We start from the raw sequence: 18,359 nt of genomic DNA, 5'->3' as shown, positions 1-18,359 counted from the left end.
GCAGTACTCCAGCTGCGGCCTCACCAAGGCCAAGTACAAGGTCATCACCAAAGGCTCATGATTTACCTCATATTTAACTGCGTGGGGCCCTATTAGAGGCAACAACATTTCAAGCCATGGTGAACCCATTGCTCAGCACTATTTAGTATGTGTGTGTACTCCACAAAGGATCCATGTACTAATGTCCATTCATTCATGACTGAAACCAGGTGTTCTTATCACAAGACCTGGGATGCTCCAAACATTTATATGCAGAGGAGGTGCAGGGCAACCTGGTCCAGCTTCACCTCATGGAGCATGGAGCCACACCAATCATACTTGTGAGGCTGAGAGAGGGGGCAATGCTAGGTGAACCCCGGTTTGAAAAAAAGTTGGCAGTGATGAGCGATACGCTTAATGTGCACTAACATATGTCTTATTCAGATGGGTTATGCTAACCTATTTTTGTGGTAGGTTCCCATCAGCATGTTTGCCCAATGTGGGCCACATGGTTTACAGTCATGCTCAGAGTTGGCTGTATTTAATCAACTTTACAGTTGGTGTTCATTGCTTTGCACATGCTGTTTTTGGCAGCAGTTTAATGATGGACAATGTATTTAGTGAGATTTCCTTGAATGCTATTATATGAAGGGCTTTTTGCCAATGGTGGGGGGAGGGAGAACCTTGTTATGTATTTAAGGAAATATTATACTTCTATGCCCCCGCCCATTCCTACTTAAATTGGCAAGTCTGCCTTTTTTCAAAGACCCAAATCCACACATTTCCCAATTCGAGAACATCTAGGTGCCTGCCCTGTCCCAGCAATGTGGGTGGCTGGTTAGGAGATTAAAGGAAACTGGGTTTATAAAGTTTTAAGGGCTCAGTAGGCCTTTAAATTTCACTCATTAAGAGGTCCATTCTTTTTAAAAGCTGAAAGTTCCCATAAAAGAACAGCCCATTCCTATGGGACAGGTAGAAAGTTAGGCTGAAGTAATGGCATGCAGGAGAAGGAATTTCTTTTCCTGGGAAGCTCTGCAATGTTGTGTAGCCTTGGTGGCTTGGTGACTTTTGCAGCAGGTTTCTGTTTCTCCAGCCTACTCCAAAGCCAACATCCACAAATTTCCACACAGCTTGTAGGACTGCACTCACACCCATACTTTTCCTAAAGCCTTAGCCTGCAAAGAAAGCATCAATCATTTGGTCATAAATGAGTGGATTATGAAAACTATACACTGCTTAGAATATCTTGTTTGGAACACTTGGCATGCAAATAATTGTTGCCTCATAAATGTCCAAATAATGGACAATTGAGAATTAGGGGAAACAAAGTCTCAGTTCATTGTTTATGCCTCTACTTTCTCACTTACCCAGAGCACATTTATGTGCAACTACTGAGATTAAAAACATATTTCATTCAACAGTGTGAACTGCCTTCCCAGACTGGATATAGCACCTAAACACAATGCAAATTGTCTGCACACATATCAAGACAGAATACTAGGTTAGTTGCTTTGATTTTTTTTTTAAAGGATTATCATGTCAGCTAATATCTAATTATATTTTTGTGGGAATACATTTAGACAGTTCCTTTTGCTTTGCAAAACCATGCCCCTAAAGCAAAATGATTTATTCAGTGTTTACAGACTCTTTTGAAAAACAAGTTTATGGGAAACCACAGCAACAAAACTTAAGTGAATATTTGGATTGATGTTAGAATCTTTCGTGAGAAAAAGCCCTAAATCTTTACTTTGGGTTGATGGAATGCAAGATTAACTCTAAATATGCAGAAAAATGTCTACCAATATAAAACAATTGAATTAGACCAAACCCTAACAAAAATGGGCTTTTTAAAAATAATTTTGATCATTACATTTTGTCTTTGATTTTAATAACCTGTCTGTAAACCTCCTAGTAGAAGCATTATGTTCATAAACCTCAAGGTTCATTACTTGTAAGCTAGGCAGAATATGTAAACAGATTTAACAGCAGTTCTACAGCAGCGGATTTCTAATGTAATCACACTTTCCCTAATAACAATCTACATTTTCCAAAGGCACCAAATTTTTGTTCCCTTGATTAAGTGCATTACAAAGACTTTAGGACAGCAAAACAACCAATTATAAAACTTACCTTACTTTGGAGAAGAGGATAGTCAAGTTTGCCACAAAAATAATGTGTTTCCTTTGGGTTGTCTCATAAGTGTTGCAAATTCAAACCAACAGGTAAGTGTTGGTGTTTTAAGGTCCTTCAGAATAACAAAATAATGTGTCTTGGTGACATAATGTATATCTCTGACCAGGAAAACTTAATTCAAGAACATCAAGCTTCAAATAAGTTTTCAAACTGCCTTTCTCAGCTAAACAAGCTCCCACTCCTTTCCTCGGACACTTGCCAACTTCTGTAATTTAAAGCAACTGTCATGCTTGCTATAAAACTCCCATTGGTAAGATCTCAGTATATACTATGGAGGAATGAGCAAGTGTTAGCTCCAGGCTGAAACAGTATGACATACAGTCCTACCAATGTGTATAGCCTTTCCTAGGCAATATGATATCATATTTGGAAAACATTTAGGGCCAAATTATCCCCTTCTCTGTAAAGGGGAAAAACTTGTACTTGTTTTGGCACACGTTCTCCTTAATGTGGGACACGGGAGAAGGAAAAATCAGTCTCAAAGTGGAGGAAGAAGGCATGACTTTGAATATACGCACAGAGTGGCCAGTAGGGATCTGATCCAAAGTCAATTAACAATCTCCTATTAACTTTGATGGACTTTGGAATAATCATTCTCATGTGATCTTGGCTTATCTATTGGCCATAGATTCTCTAATCCTCTGTACATTTTTCCTGGGTTTCCTCACTATTGGCTTCTGGATTGCACTGTTGGTCCACTGTTGTGCCCTCTCTTCATTCAAAGGAGAACTATAGAAGACTTGAATGTTATTGTTCCTCACAACTCTGGGAATTTCTCTGTAGAAATTTGAATGGGTTTCAATAAGGAGCCTGTTGCATCCATTACAGTCAGCTTCGCTTTCCAAGATCCTGCAGAGCCCTACATGTAAACACCAAGATTTTCAAAACTGTTCACTAATTTGGGATGTCTCCATTCTGTGATGCTCAAATTAAGACATTTAAAAAAGAAACACCTGAAGTTATTAGGCATGCAGAAGGTTTTGCCAAAGCTCACATACAGGGAACAAGTTCTGTTTCTTATTTCAACTAGCTCTGGGACAAATTAGTAGGCCTTTGTTTCTTCCCATGTCATTGAAAATAATACTGTACTGTGTCTTTTTGTAGTTCTATATTAAGATAACTTTGTGGAATGATTAAAGAATAATCTACAAATACATGCCCAGGCTCCAATTCTCAAACATGACTGGAAATTTTAGGAACACCAATTTTTTAATACAAAATTCATAATATCTTTAAAAGGCATACACACTCAGTACTTTCTGAATACCAGGTTGCTGTAAAGCGCATCTTAAGTGAGGTCCAAAGACACAAGTCATTTTTGAAAACGAAGGCCCCATTGACTAATGCTGAAGAGGCAGAAGGCTTTTTATAAAATGACTTTGTTTCTATGTTAACAGCCAGTTTCTTGCAAAACTATAATGGTAACCACTCTTGTTTTTGGGATGGAATATACCAACAACCTTTTAAAATGTTTTATAAACCTTTTAGAAAACTACTGAGGGTACAAAGATTATAAAGGATTGGTTTCCTAGATTATTTTTAGCTGGTATCGAAAGCCACAAATTGCACACACTTTAAATATACTTTAAATAATACACACTTTAAATATATTTTAATGCATGGCTAAATATTTTAATTTATGTCTAAAATGTATATGTATTGGATCAAGATTAGGCGTTAGGATGTTGCTAATGACAAGAGAGAGGGCTTATGGAAAATTATTTTCTAACAGAATCCCAATTTCAATACTAAGTGATATGAGTTAGGACACAGCGTGCTATGTTAAATACATTTCATTAAAATATGAAAGCTTTGATATGGTTAGTAGAGTACCTTTTGTGAACCTGCTAACATATAGTGTAGACTTTACTTGGGACTCAGAAGGGTCTTTGAAACTAGTGGAAGATGTTTTGGGGGAATCTGTGCTGTATCCACAGCACTGGATACATAGAATGTGAATACACAAATTTTTTTACCATGTAATAAATTTACTTTGGATATTACTATGTGGTAACTTTACTAAATAGTAGAAGCAGATACAAGCTGATGTCAGCCAGTCACTGTACACCAGAGCTCTAAAAGATTGTGGCTGTTACAGATATCTGGTGAACAGATTTCCTTGTGTGTGCTTACTTGGCCATTTCTGCTGGTCACTTGCCTGGCAGAAAACCACAAAAAATGGCAGCACATGAGTGTGGTGACATTCACTGACTTACTCCACAGCAATGACTAGACCCACAGAGGGATGGCTGATGCGTGATGACCACAGGTGTAGTGTCTTGCTGGAAAAAAGCTAAGGGGAGCAGCAGCACCCATAAAGTTCCTGAGGGAGGAAGAAGAGGAGATAATGCAAGGAAGCTGCCCAAGTAAGGGGGTGAAGTCTGTTGGGAAAGACTGTGTATACATTACATTGAATTCTGGGGGATAGAACAAGACTGGGGTCAAGATTGCAGGGTGTGTGTGGTGGTAGTATCAAATGTACAGTAATGAACCAGACCACCTAGGGAAGGTGGCTCCTGGGACAAAATATTCTTATGTGTTGGAGACCACAGGAGTGGGGCACTTGGTAGTATGAAGGCTGGGCTCGACCAACCACAGAATATATTATCCATGGCTGCTGTGGGGAGTAAGTGGGGAGCAGTTGAGAAGAGCTGATACCCATAAACAGGGGCCTGAGAGCAATATTTTAGCTATCCAAGGCCTCTGGCAACAAGATCTGTGGATACCCATCATGCTGAATGGGTGGAGCCTACCAGTGGTGCTCTCACCTCAGCCTTTTCCAGCTGCATCTGTATGACCTGGGTGTCAAACAGAAGTAGCCAGTTACCAGTGTCCTGTGCCCCCCTCTGACCCCTGTCCTCTCTCCAAGTTGCTTTTCTTCTTCTCTCCAGAAGCCTGCTAGGTGTTATGGCTAGATTCAACCAGAATTCTGGGACAGCTCGTAGCAAGGGATCTCTGTAAATCACACTGGAAGTGCCCCTGCAGGGGCTCCTCTAATGTTTTTGTTTTGCTGCTTCCCATGCCCCCCTACCCCCCCACCGCATTGGTAGAGGAGCCCCGTTGGCAGGGCCATTTGCTGCTAATTGCCAGGGAAGCAAAAACAATGGCATATTTAAAACAGTAGCAAACAGCCCAGCTGTCAGGTCAAGCAGCAAAATGAAAACATTAAAATAGACACTGCAGGAGGGACTGCTAGCTCAATTTATAGAGATCCCTACTCATAGCAAAGGGACAAGTGACCCAACAGGTGCCTAAGACATCATCTGCACATCTTGTCTAGGGTCTGCAAGTCATCTGCTTTCTGGTGCACTGCTGGACCAAGACGTTGTGTCCCTTTTCTGCCATCTGAACACCCACCTTAACATCCATGTCCTTGTGGCAGTAAATTTTCTGTTAAACCTCCAGACTGTATAGCTCTGTTCCAAAAACCAAGAATGTCAACGTTCTCCCTCCTTCCACAAATTCAGGGAATGGTGGAAAGGAGCAAGAAAAAGGAATGATAAGAAAGAAAGGTTAGTGACAATGGGTGGGTCAGCCAAGAGAAGGGTGGTGGCTCCCAATAAAATAGCAGCTGTAGTCCTTTACAATTTGCATGAAGTCAAGGTGCATGATCTGATGACAGTAGTAGGAGTGCTGCTCTGGAGCAGTATAGATGTCATCGGGGAGGGGACAGAGGCAACTGTGGGAATCCTCTGTGCTGACCAATCCTCTGCTACACAGTAGGGGAGCAGACATATATCATATACTGATTTTTGCACATAATAAAATTACTGTATATTTTGTCTGGGGGGTGAATTTTCACCCTGGATTTTAGCAATTTATTACATAGTGGGGTCTGTGAACATGATGCATCAGTTCCAGTTTTACTATGTATCAAAGTCAGCCTACTACACAGCAAATGGCTTGTGTGTTTGCACTCAGTTTGGTAAAAACAAATATTGGGATGCCTATATGAATTAGCAAAAAAAATTAATAAAAAAGAAAATTAAGATATCCCTATTACTGAGCCTCCCCAACTGATCACAGTTCTTTCCCAAATTCTCATCTCCAATTTCACCTATTTTAATTATTTTGGTGGTATTACAGAGACCTGAGGTGCTCTTTTCTTTTCCTAGCAGATACCATTTCGAGGAAAGGAGTATTTGCTTGTAGAAGAAAGGGTATTCTAGCAATCTACTCCTTAGACTGGTCTCCACCAAATTCCTAAACTCTAGGATATGTTTGTGGGTCTGGAGAGATCATATCATATCTCTGCCTCACTTCTCCGTAAGTAAATTGTATTATATTTATGTACCTACCTTAGGAGTGTCACAAAGGATTAAACAGATGCCTGCAAAGTAATAAATATTCTTACTAAACCCTGTTATAATATCAGCACCGATACAAAGTCCAGCAGGTCAGCTATTCCTTCTTCTAAGATCTATGATTCCTAGATTTAAATGCCATGCTCTCCATGGCTACTTTGAGTTCCTTCCAGGATCTATAAAGTAAGATTTAAGTAAAGCAGCAAATGAAGTCCAGGTGAGAGATTGTCATTGCTTATGTCTTGAATCACAGTAAAAGAAAAGACAGGGTCATTATGAGAAAGTTCTTTGAAAGAGGTCACGGGAAGTGACATACTAGAGCTTGTCAGGGAGAGAGAGAAGCCAGATGTGACATCATAAAAAAGCCTCAGTGATAAGGGAGTTGGAGCCATTGCCTTCACCCTCTGAGCTTTACAGATGGAAAGGGAAGTAAACCTGGAGGGATTAAATGGACCTCTGCAAACTTTTTAGCCTTGATTGCAATTGAGGGATCCAAAGCAGGTGCAAGCTAGGTTTATTCTTAGAGGATTGATACATTTGCAGTACACTTGGCTTTTAACTCAGGTAAAGCTAAAGTTAAAGGCAACCAACCATTTCCTTCATTATCATTCTGTTAAATTCCTCTTTTGCTTTGTCTAAACACAGATGTGGCTATAATCAGAATACTTTAAATCTGGACCATTCAACACTGCTTCACTTGAGTTAACAACAGTAAAATAAATCCCTCTACTGAAAAACTGTAGGGACAAAATAAACCTGTCTTCTTGCCCCACCTCTGAAACTTCTGGCATTTCTCTCTATATGGACACTTTCGTTTGGATGTTCATTGTCTAACTATATCTAGAACATTAATAAAATAAGTCAATGCACCAGTTGCACAAGAGCACTTCGGAGCAAAAACATTGTGGATTCCAGCCATCATCATGCCCTTGACAATTGTCAGCTTTAATCCACTCATGTGGTGAGCAGCTGGGGCTTTTTTAGTGATGCACTTAATTCCTTTCTCCATCCAAAGAGCTCTGAGATTCAGCAGGTCCTAATAACCACCATGGATTTTATTTCCAGTGCAAGCAGTGGCTCTGGAAATCCAACTGTGCTCTTTCATGTGAAGAGAATCTTTAAGCAGTGCTTTGTTGTCAGGGAGGAATGTGACTTTTGGCATAAAATATAATTTATCCTCTGAAGTCAGCAGCTGAGATTTTCGAGTGCTATGACTGACTGCATCCCCAAAATGCCAAAGCAGCTTGATTAATATGATGGTTAGGTTAATATGATGGTTCTGGACAAGTTTTAATTTCATGTTGGGAGGGTAGGCACATGTACATAGAGCACTATAGCCCCAAGCAAGTGGACATGTTTACTAGAAACCAGGCTCTTGATTCTCCACTCATTTACTGTGGTTTAAAAATCAATGATAATTTCAGTGAGGTCAGTGAAATTGCATCAGTGTAAAATTACCTTTAGATTGCAATCTAATGGCAAAATATAGTGAGAAGAGGAGTCTTTATATGACTACAGCTTGGCCTTACAAAAGCAAAATTCAGGTATTAGGATTGTACGAATGCTAGAAATAGGAGATGACGTGCTCAGTGAAAGTGGCCATGAAGGATTTCTGGAATTACTAATGTTCAGTCTGAAAGAGGGTGAAGATTATTTTAGATTGCACTGTAAGTGGCACAAGCCAGGGATGAGGCACGGGTCAGTATGAGAATCCACATGAGTGCATATTTCAGCTCATGGGGAAGAAAGGACCAAGAGGGTAATGGAGGAGGGGGAAACTCTTCTGTTTCTTCATTCAGAGCTGGTATACCCACCTGGAGAAGCCCACAAAGCTAGTGGCTGAGAAATGAAACTTGTCAATATAAAATGGGTTACGTACCAGTGAGCAGCTGCAACAGCCTTACACCTCAGGGAGGTATCTGTGTACCAAAGATTACCTCTGCATGCAGCTTTGTATCCATAACAGATGTGAAGTTTGCTTTCAACACAACATCTGACCCTCCAAAATGAGAATAATTTATCCTAAGCCTAAACATGCTTGAAAACCAAGATGCATTGATCACCTAAAGCTCAGATGATTAATTACATTGTCTAGCCAGTCACTTCTCCCCTGCCCTGTACTAAACTATAACAAGTCCACAAACCCGAAAAAATTACTTAACTGGCAAGTTTAATTGCCTAATGGATCAATTAGGTTCTGGATCTTCAGCTGATATAAAGTAACATAGCTTCATGGACTTCATTTGAGTCATGCATCCAGCCAAAGATCTTCCCTGTTAAGTCTGAGAAAAAGAAATAAAACTTAAACTAAGCTTCAGTTGACTCTTCTCTGCATCAGAGGTCACATATCCTACTGTTCCATCCAACTTCTTCCCTTGCTTACATCAGCAGTTTTGTGCACCAAAGGACAAATTTACAATGGCATTTCAGTGCCTAAAGATGCAGATAGATACCTAGTAAGGTTTCCAAGTGCACTAAAGCAAGATAAGGGCTAGTGTAATAACAAGAGGCCTACATGCTTCCCCAGCTGTGAACTCGATTGCTGGAAAGTGGGTGAAAATGTATTCAATGTTGTAGTCACCAAGAATAGTACATTTTGTTGGAGAAAGGAAGACAAAGAAGTTGGATTAGTCCAAATGAAAGGACTTACTGACATACACCAATATCATATCAAGTCAACATAAGAAAGGGAACAGAAACTAATGAACAAAAATGGATGCATTGGAAATTAGGCATAGGGACAAAGAAAAAAAGGGGGAATGGGCTTTCCACACTTTCAGACCCCCTCCTGAAGTCCTGAATCATAGGTTTTTTGAAGGAACAAGTAGCTTGGAGATTCCCTGAGGAAGATGAAAGGCTGAAAATTCCCTGCAGGGACTTTGTCCTTCATCCATGAGACTCAGGCAAATTTTGGTGTACCATTGGGGAAACCTGACCATCACAATAAAGGGAACCTTGCCTGACACACACAAGACCCTGCCCTGTTTTCTCTTTCATGGTGTATTTCTTCTCTGTCACTCACCATTCTATTCTCTCTCTCTCTCTCACCTTTTCACTGGGAGAACAGTATCACTGAATGGCATCAGCACAATCAGATCACAGAATTATAGCAAAATAGGGCTGGAAGGGACCTCATAAGGTCATCCAGTCCCTGCTCAAGGCAGGATCATCCCTGAGTAAACCATGGCACCCAAGTGTCTGTCCAACCTGCTCTTGAACATTTCCAGGGATGGAAATTCTACAGCTCCTCCAGGCAGGCTGCTTCAGTGCTTAACCCAATGTCTTAATCAGGACATTATTCCTAATCTCCAGCCTAAATTTTCCCTACTTCAGTTTAAAACCATTACTTCTAGCCTCCTACAGCCACAGAGGAAAGCCATCCTCTTTATACTGGCCCTTCCAGTTTGTGAAGACTGTTATCAAATCCCTCAGTCTTCTCTTCTCCACTAACTAACCCTAGCTCTTTCAGCCTTTCTTCAGAAGTCTTGTGTCCCAGACGCCTAATCATTTTGTCACTGCACCAGACTCTTTCCAATCTGCCCACATCCTTTTTGAAGTGGGGCCCCCAAAACTGAGCACAGTACTGCAGATGAGGCTTCACCAGTGCTGAATAGAGTTGAAAAATTACTTCTTAGTTTGCAAGTGACGCTCCTGTTCTGGACTGACTGTTAGCTATCTTTACCCAGGATGCTATTGGCTTTTGCAACAAGAACACACTGTTGGCTCATATTCCTCTTATGGGCTACTGTAACCCCTTCAGTACTGAAGCTGAGCCTGTCATTCACCTGTTTGTATTTGCATATGCAATGATGTTGTTGCAAGTTCAGGACTTTGCGCTTGTCCTTGCTGAATCTCATTTTACTGATTGCATACCATTTTTCCAGTTTATCCAGGTCATTCTGGATAAACCCTAGTCCTGCCCTCCAGAGTATCTGCAACACCACCCAATTTAGTATTATTTGTACATTTTCTAAACATGCATACAATACCATGGTCCAAGTCATCAATGAAAATGTTGAACAATACTGGGCCAAGGATAGACTCCTGGGGAACCCTACTCAATACATCCTCCCACCTAGACAGAGGCATTGCTGACTATTCACTGAGCATAATCAGTGTCAAAAAGCTTGTTAAAGTCAAGTTATGCTTCATCTCCTCACATCCACAGAGCCTGTCACCTTATTATAGAAGGAAATAAGGATGGTGAGGCATGACTTCTGCTTGGTGAATCCATTCTTACCGTTCTTGATCACCTTGTTCTCCACTAGCTGCTTCAGCATAGATTCCTTGAGGACCTGCTCCATCATTTTTCTGGGTATCAAGATCAGGCTGACTGTTATTAGGATATTTCTTTATATATACTAATTTGTAAGCATCAAAGCAAATCTGGTCTTGGAATATTGTAACAAGAAATGGATAACCCTTTTGCGGGATTCTGTTAGCCACAATGAGTTCCTCTTACAATTAGCAAACACATTTGGTCAAGCCCCCATCCAGAAACCTGGGAAAATACAGCTCACTTGGGGTCATTAACTTCCCCCTTTTTGTAGTCAGTAACTCTGTGCAATGAAACAAACTTAATGGAAAGAGCATTTGGCATGCACTTGGGCAGCTGTCACCAACCCTCAAGGGAAAGTACTACCAAGCTCCTGTGAAAAGATACTTTATTGCTGCATCTATGCACAGGGCTATCTCTGTGCCACTGCCTGTCTCGGTGACACTACCTCTAACTACAATGATATCTCTGTACCACTCCGTTCCCATTTCCAAGGCTGTGATTTTAGCGTGCACATGTTGGGTACAGAACAAGCCCCACTGAAGTCCCATCAGTTCTACTGCTATCCTCTGTAGCTCCAGTCAAAGCCTCTCTTCATTTCTCCACAAAACACAAAGTGAAGAACTTCAACCCCATCACTATACTATGGCCAGGTACAGACATTATACTTTTACCAGTATAAGTAATTGGAAATCTGTCTATACCCATAACAGAACAGAAGTTTGGCACACAAACCCAATTTATATAAGTAACAGAACAGAAATTTGGCGCACATAGACTCAATCAAAAGTGGCAGAACCCAATTTAAGGTTTGTTCCCCCCCACTAAAGGGCAAATGTGTGTTCTGTTCCCTATCAATCTATGCTACACCACTTACAGAAAACTGTATAACTTAGTCTAGGTACAGACATTCAAAAAAGCCCAAGTTGGAATTGATCTATGTGTCCAGTGCCAATGAAACCCTGAGCAGAGTCCATATCTCCAGGAACAAATACACCACTATCTAGAGGAACAAGCCAGTTTCAGTGAACCTTTTAGGGAATGCTGAGTATGTATCGATGTCCTTTAAAATGCAATACGGATAACATTTTATTTAACCTTAACACCCCAAATTTACTGAATTTTAACCAACAGGCCAAAAGTTCTGCACTGACATAGTGCAAACCAGGTCTGCTCATCCTGCCTCTTTCATCAGTGGACAGCAGCAGAGAGCTCTGTGATCCTCAGACCACACTGCAACACATTTCAATATCCCCATTTCTGAGAGAAAAAAATTATAACTGGCTTGGGTCACTTTTTGGTATCCATTACTGTCCTAAAAATAAGGTATTAGATCTATAATGCTTCATTTATTTCTGGTGTAGCAGGCTTACCTTTCAGAGCTTGGGCTGAGTCCCAGGTTTGAGATCCTGCTGTTTTGATTGGTGGAGCCCATCCACCAGTCAGAAGGCAGCAGGAGAAATAAAGTCACTCCCCTTTCCTGAGGGGAGGGGGAGAAGAGCTCTCCCGGACCTGATTGAAGACTGTAAACTGTCAGGTCCAGAAGACTTCGGGGCGGAGCCCTGGAGCGTATAAAAGGAGCTGCGTGCCCAGCACTAGGGGGCAAATGCAGGGAGGGACTCAAGAGCAGCAGAGCCAAGAAAAGCTGGGGAGCTTTCCCTCAGCGGGCAATAGGCCCAGGGCTCCTGAAGCTGCCACTAGAGGAGCAGCCTTGGGAGTGGTGCGAGACCGCTCGGGCTGTTGACAGTACACAGGGACAATGTGTGGAGACCCAGCCCTGGGAGCAGTATGAGACTGCTTGGACCCATCACGGTGCACAGTTCAGTGCACGGAGCCCAGGCTTTGGGAGCCACAAGCAGTAGCTTGAGCCTGCAACCCCAGCAGGGCCTTGGGGCCCACTGTGAGCCAGCTCAGGCCTCATCTCCCAGCAAGCAGCCAGGTCCCATGGTGCGCAGGGCGGTGCACAGGCCCGAGCCTTGGGATCCAGGGAGCAGCGGAGGCTGCTTGGGTTAGCCACCTGGCGTGAGGATGGCTGGCTGGAGCCTGAAGGGCCTGCCTGTGCTAAGAGAGCCCTCAGTGCTGAGCCAGGGCACAGGGAAATAACAGTGCTGCAGCCTGAGGCTCAGCACAGGAGCCAGCAGCAGTAGTGCAGCAGCTGAGAGGAGCTGAGCCCTCGGTGCCTAGAGCGGGGCACAGGGTGGGGAGGAGCCCAGTGGCACAGAGAGGCCTGGAGAGGTGCTCCAGCAGAGGAGACCCCATTGAGCCTTGCCCTGACCACGGCCACTCATGAGGGGACATGAGTCATTGGGCCCTTGGGTCCCTCAGGGGAAAGACATTTGGGGCGGGCAAACCCAGAGAAAGGGCCGGGTGAGCAGCCCCCCCCACCCGTGCCCTGCCAATCAAGGCCCTAAGGGGAGGGCCCCCGGTGCTTCCTAGACACCCCCCACAAGGGACCCCATTGGAAGGAGGAGTATCTCTTGCCGTGGTTCAGGGACTATATTAAGGAAATAGATGTTATTAAGATTGTTCATGTTTGCGCCCTATGTTTTGTGATTGAAATGTTGTATTGTGATGTTGTAAATAGTGTTATTTAGAGTTTGACCTTGGTTACTGGTTAATGTTCACTGTAAATGTATGCATATAATATTTAGTTTTATGTTTATGTATATTATAACTCAATAAATTGTATGTAGTTAAGAACTTTGGGCTTGGGCTAACTCTATAGAAGAAAGAGGGATCTGTGCAAAATTTTGGCATTCCTCACACAGCACCCCCTCTTGCCTACTCATCCCATCCTATTTAGAATAGGGCACACCCTTGGGTGTACCCAAGGTACACTGGCAACACTGGGCAGCATACTCGCAGGGTAGCTTGACCTTTTGCCTATATTGCATTGGGATTGCCTGGCTATTTATCTTCTCTACTTGTTGAAGATCTTACTTAACACAGAATAGCTAACAGCCAGTCCAGATTGAAAAACATGGTACCAAGGGAAATCATTTAAGCACAGGGTATATTTCCCACAATATATTAGACACTGATGATTATAAAGTATTTGCAGTGCAGCATGGGAAATCTGTACTGCATTAGTGCTGACAAATTTTGGGGCTTCTGCAATTGGTTTGAAAGTCATTAGTTTTGAGAAATTCTTAAAAATACTTTCATAATACATGACATGACTGGAAAAGGTCTCCTGGGTCATCTAAGACCACCCACCCCTGCACAGAGCACTTAGCATGTCTACTTCCAGAGTAAACCATATTCTGACATTATACTTCATCTCAGATATTTCTTTGTGAGTTATCTTTCTAGCTACTTTAAGCCAATGTAATAGGGCTGCAAAAAAGCTCCATAGTTTCCCTGCTAAGTCATCTCCATTGCCTTATAAGCAGGTACTTTAGACAATTTCATCCTCCTTCTTGCCAGAGGAAACAGAGAGAGAGAAAAAAAAGAAGATATCAGCATAGAAGTCCAAAACTGCCATCCTGAAAATCCCACTTAGCTGCCATATAACTTTGGAAGTGTCCAACATATACAGGCACATCCTTGTTTGACTTCACAGTTCCCCTGGTATTTGCAGCTGCATTTTTGTGCTGGCCCAGTCTCGACATGGATGAACAACTAAGTGTCTAACCTCAACTGGAGCCCAGAGAACAGGCATTCCTCTGCCAAAGGCTGACATGCATGGTTCAATAGGTTCTCTCAGAGCATGAGGCCCTGACACATCAAAAACATCAAGTTCCCTGCAAAACACATTGGCAGCCAGGGCTACTTTTAAAGTGGCAGTGCTTCCTGTATAAAATACAGAAACAGCCTTAGGAATGGGAACTGGAAGCCAGAATCCCCCTTCCCCCCAAGTTGAGTACCCTCAGCAGCATACAATCATGCTCCCACTTGTTCCTTCTCTGGCTTCCTGACTCTTGTAACCTTTATAGTACAGTGGCACAGCTTCTACAGGAGAGGTAGAGGGGGCCCTCACCCAGACTTGCCCTTAGGCAGGTGTTAGGGAGCTCAGCTGGGAGGTGGGAGAATCCCCCCAGGCAGTGGAGGAACCCGAACCTTCATCTTCTTGGGCACATGCTTTAAAACAGAAGGCTGCTATATAAAAGCGGGGCACCTCTTCCTCTGGCCACATTTTAAAGATGACAATAACCTGTGCTCAGTTTTAAGGGAAAACGAAGAGGTTTGCACTTGCAGGAGAAGGTTCAGGTCTGCCAATCCCAAGTGGACAGGACTGCCTCTCTCGTTCTGAGGCAGTTAACTCCACAGTCACTGTATAGAGAACTTACATGGCTAACTCAAGGTATTACAGGAGTCAGAGATCTAAAAAGTCAGCACCGAAGTGTCAAAGATCGTTAGACTTTTGGCCCAAAGTGACTTGCCCAAGGTCATCTATCAAGCCAGTTACTGAACAACAGTGGCTGGAAATCAGTGAGATGCAGCAATACATATGCATCCTATGATCTATACACAAAGGTTTAGATGTTGAAAACCCAGAGAAGACTAAAGATAGAAGCAAATGATTTGGTGTAAATAATAAACACGTGGAAGTCAGTTATACATTATGGAATTAATCTTGTCAAGACAACAAATGCATAATTGATTCCACAACCTGGGTTCCTTGCAAACTTTAACCAATGAAGTTAAGAAATTTACTTTTTATGGTCACATAGATTGAGTGTCAAATAAATACCCAAGTATTTTAATTTTGCCTTAATGTACTAGGAAGAAGAATGTGAAACCAATGTCATTGTTAAGCCCTGCAGAGAGAATAATGGTAGAGACTTCATTTACATGCACTTTGGTCATGCTCACACCCTTTGTGTGTTTTCTTTCTGCAAATATCTGAACAGCTAAATTTCTCAAAAATGTTCACTGTAGTTCAAATTCAAAATTCTTAGGGACCTTTTAAGTCCATCAAAATAGACTCTATATATATGTTTTATAGACCTTATGTACTGGGCCCTTGAACAGAGGAAAATTGCAATCTAAAACAAATTCAGATATGAGCGTTCAGGAAAATGGAGTTTTAAAAGTGTGCAAAAGCACATGCATCCTTAGTCAAATAAAGCAATACTCTAATATCATGAATTGTCACATAAATCACTGCTGGCCCACACAGTACACACAAATGAATTACTAGCAGGGAAAAGCCCACTATGATAAGTGTATCTAAATCAAATAACAACAAATTGCAGTCAGTTTACTGATTCTTTATGACCAGAAAAGAGACTATATACTTACCAGAAAAGCAATTATGTATTATTTGCTCAAGTTTATTCATTTAGACTTACCAAATTCCTGAAAAGGACTCCTCACGTGAGTATGCTACATGACAGCATGTGTTCAGCATTTTACTTTACAGTAAGGAAATAACTGGATCATTTATCCTAGAGAGAGTTGATACCCAACTGCATGTGCCAAAGGCCCACTTATCTAAATGGAAGGAAACATAATTATTAGGCATGATTTCAATGTTGCCTGTCCATGACACAAGATGATCAGCCAGCTGCTTATTATAGCAGTGTCTGAATTTAGTAAATTTAGAGTGCATATTGTTCATCAAAACTGTGTAAGCTATTCACTTAGTTATGAGGAAGGCATCATCTGCCATCCTCCCATTAACAAATCAGAGGTTGCCCAAGGATAAAATGGCAATTTATCAAGAAAACCAAGCAGCACAGATGGACAAACATACATATTCACTTTGTGGTTTTCTCTCCCGATGCTTGGTGGAGCATTTCAGTGTCTGCTAAAATTTTAGTGCTATCATTGGGGGGTGGGTTTTCTTCTTTAAAATGGCTTTTCATTTTAGGAGTTTCTTTTAATCACTAATTAAACCATCTCAGCTCAAACAAAACAAAGGCAGCATGACTGAAGTGAAATTGGTTGCAGACGGCCCTGCTCTACAGCAGTAAAGCCAGAGCAATAGAATACTTATACAAGTAAAAAGTCTTACCATCAAGAATGACCTCTGGAGTTTAATGATTGAGCCAAGAGCAACTAGAATGGACCAATGGCACTGCTGTCCATATAGCTCTATTCTACAAGTAAGTGCCGGCTAAGTTACACTTCTGAAACATATTTTGACTTGCACAATTATTATGCCACAAGGCTTGACATAAAGCTGATGACTTACTCAAGTAAAATAAATGGTTTGGGATCAAAATGAAAAGACTACAAACAGTGTAAGCAGCTCTATTATTTAAGCTACTAAAGCAGATACCAATATGTTCACTGGCATAAGCACTAGTGGGCTGGTTTGAATTTGTGTAATGGGTTCCTTTGGTTACTCAAGCATGTCCCAGAAAGCCTGGCACTTGCAGGGTTAGCAGCTTTGAATGACATGGGAACCCAAGGAAGAGGTCAAACACAAAAGCACCCTTGTGTCTGGGTGTACTTTCGAATGGGACAAAGACTTGCAAAGATTTGCGGTCACGAATGGCTTTTGAGTGAACAGAAAAGCCCTTGGTGGCCTAAGGTTTTGAGAAGCATCTAGGCTAGGAACAGACATTCAAAAAGGCTGAGCCTGAATTGATTCAATCTTTGCATGTTAGTCTAACTTGGCTAGGCTAAATCATTTCGTAACTGCACAGACATCCCCTCTGGACTGAAAGAATGTTTATCACCCCTAATTCAGTGTTTATCAACTCACTAAGAAAATGAAGCCTTATTAGTTCAAGCTCTTTTTAAACAGCTTTTCCAAGGAAGGGCATTAAGCTACCTCTTGATTAGCTCCAAAAAGCCTGTCTGCCTTTGTCGTCTCCCACAGCCTGAATTGTAGCCAGCATCTGGTCTGCTAGCTAATGCTGAGGTGTCTGAATAAGGTAGGGGGGTGAGGAGAATAATCCCTGCTTATCAGGGAGAAGCCAGGCAGACGCTCTGTGCCTGTAAGTCTCTGCTGGAGCTCCAGCCAGGGAGCAGAGGGGAGGGGTCAGCCCTGCTGTGGAGCAGAGAGCCCTGCCCAGCCCAGCCCAGAGAGTATGCTGGGATGCTGGGGGATTCTAGTTTAACTTAAACCAGCAAGGGGCCTGGGACAGACATTTCATAAACATGTTTGACCCAAATCAGTTAAGTCTGATTCTACAATCAACCAAGTTTATCTCAAACTGGTTTCAGCCATTTTCAAACTGGTTTATGTGCACTGAACCTCTATTCTGTTACATATTTAAACTAGTTTCTGATCACTTAAACCAGTTTATATGTAATGTCTGTCCCTAGCCCTTGAGACAGAGTTGTGTATCTGCATGAAGCCATGCTCTGTTCAAGCACAAATCTGAATGAAAAGATTAAAGTTCAAGCTTTCCCAGTTCCTAAGTGCCTCAGGAGGTTAAGCCCTGTTTCCTTGTGATAGAGCATTTAAAATTTCAAATAAGTGGAACTTAAGTTCCTTATTCAGTCATGCACTTCTGAAAAAAGCCTTGTCTACACTGGGAATTGAGACATCAGAGTGGCTACAACAGTACAAACTTAAGGGTAGAAAGGAAAAAAAACAGCTTTAAGTGAGAGGAAACAAGGGCATTTAGTGACTTTGCCTTCCTGCTCAAGGAAATTGCACCTTTGCGGCTACAGTGGTGGGCAGCCCCAGTTTGCTGGAACTTGAGACA

The 18,359-nt window shown here is 42.0% G+C and overlaps 1 protein-coding gene across 3 annotated transcripts in view; it reads right to left on the bottom strand.

Moving 5' to 3' along the window:
* Positions 1-2,423, bottom strand: part of C1QTNF7 (C1q and tumor necrosis factor related protein 7) — a 97,399-nt gene extending 94,976 nt beyond the window's left edge. Inside the window, exon 1 of one of the 3 annotated variants that reach the window (XM_019553420.1) lies at positions 2,110-2,423. The gene's annotated coding sequence lies outside the window, so the exon portion shown is untranslated. The remainder of the gene's footprint in view (positions 1-2,109) is intronic. The other 2 variants (XM_019553418.1, XM_019553417.1) reach the window with 2 other exon arrangements.
* Positions 2,424-18,359: the final 15,936 nt, after the last annotated feature.

This window comes from Crocodylus porosus, unplaced genomic scaffold (genome assembly GCF_001723895.1).
Source record: "Crocodylus porosus isolate Cpor-Errol unplaced genomic scaffold, CroPor_comp1, whole genome shotgun sequence".
Classification (NCBI taxonomy): domain Eukaryota; kingdom Metazoa; phylum Chordata; order Crocodylia; family Crocodylidae; genus Crocodylus; species Crocodylus porosus.
This window is presented reverse-complemented; position numbering and strand designations above follow the sequence as displayed.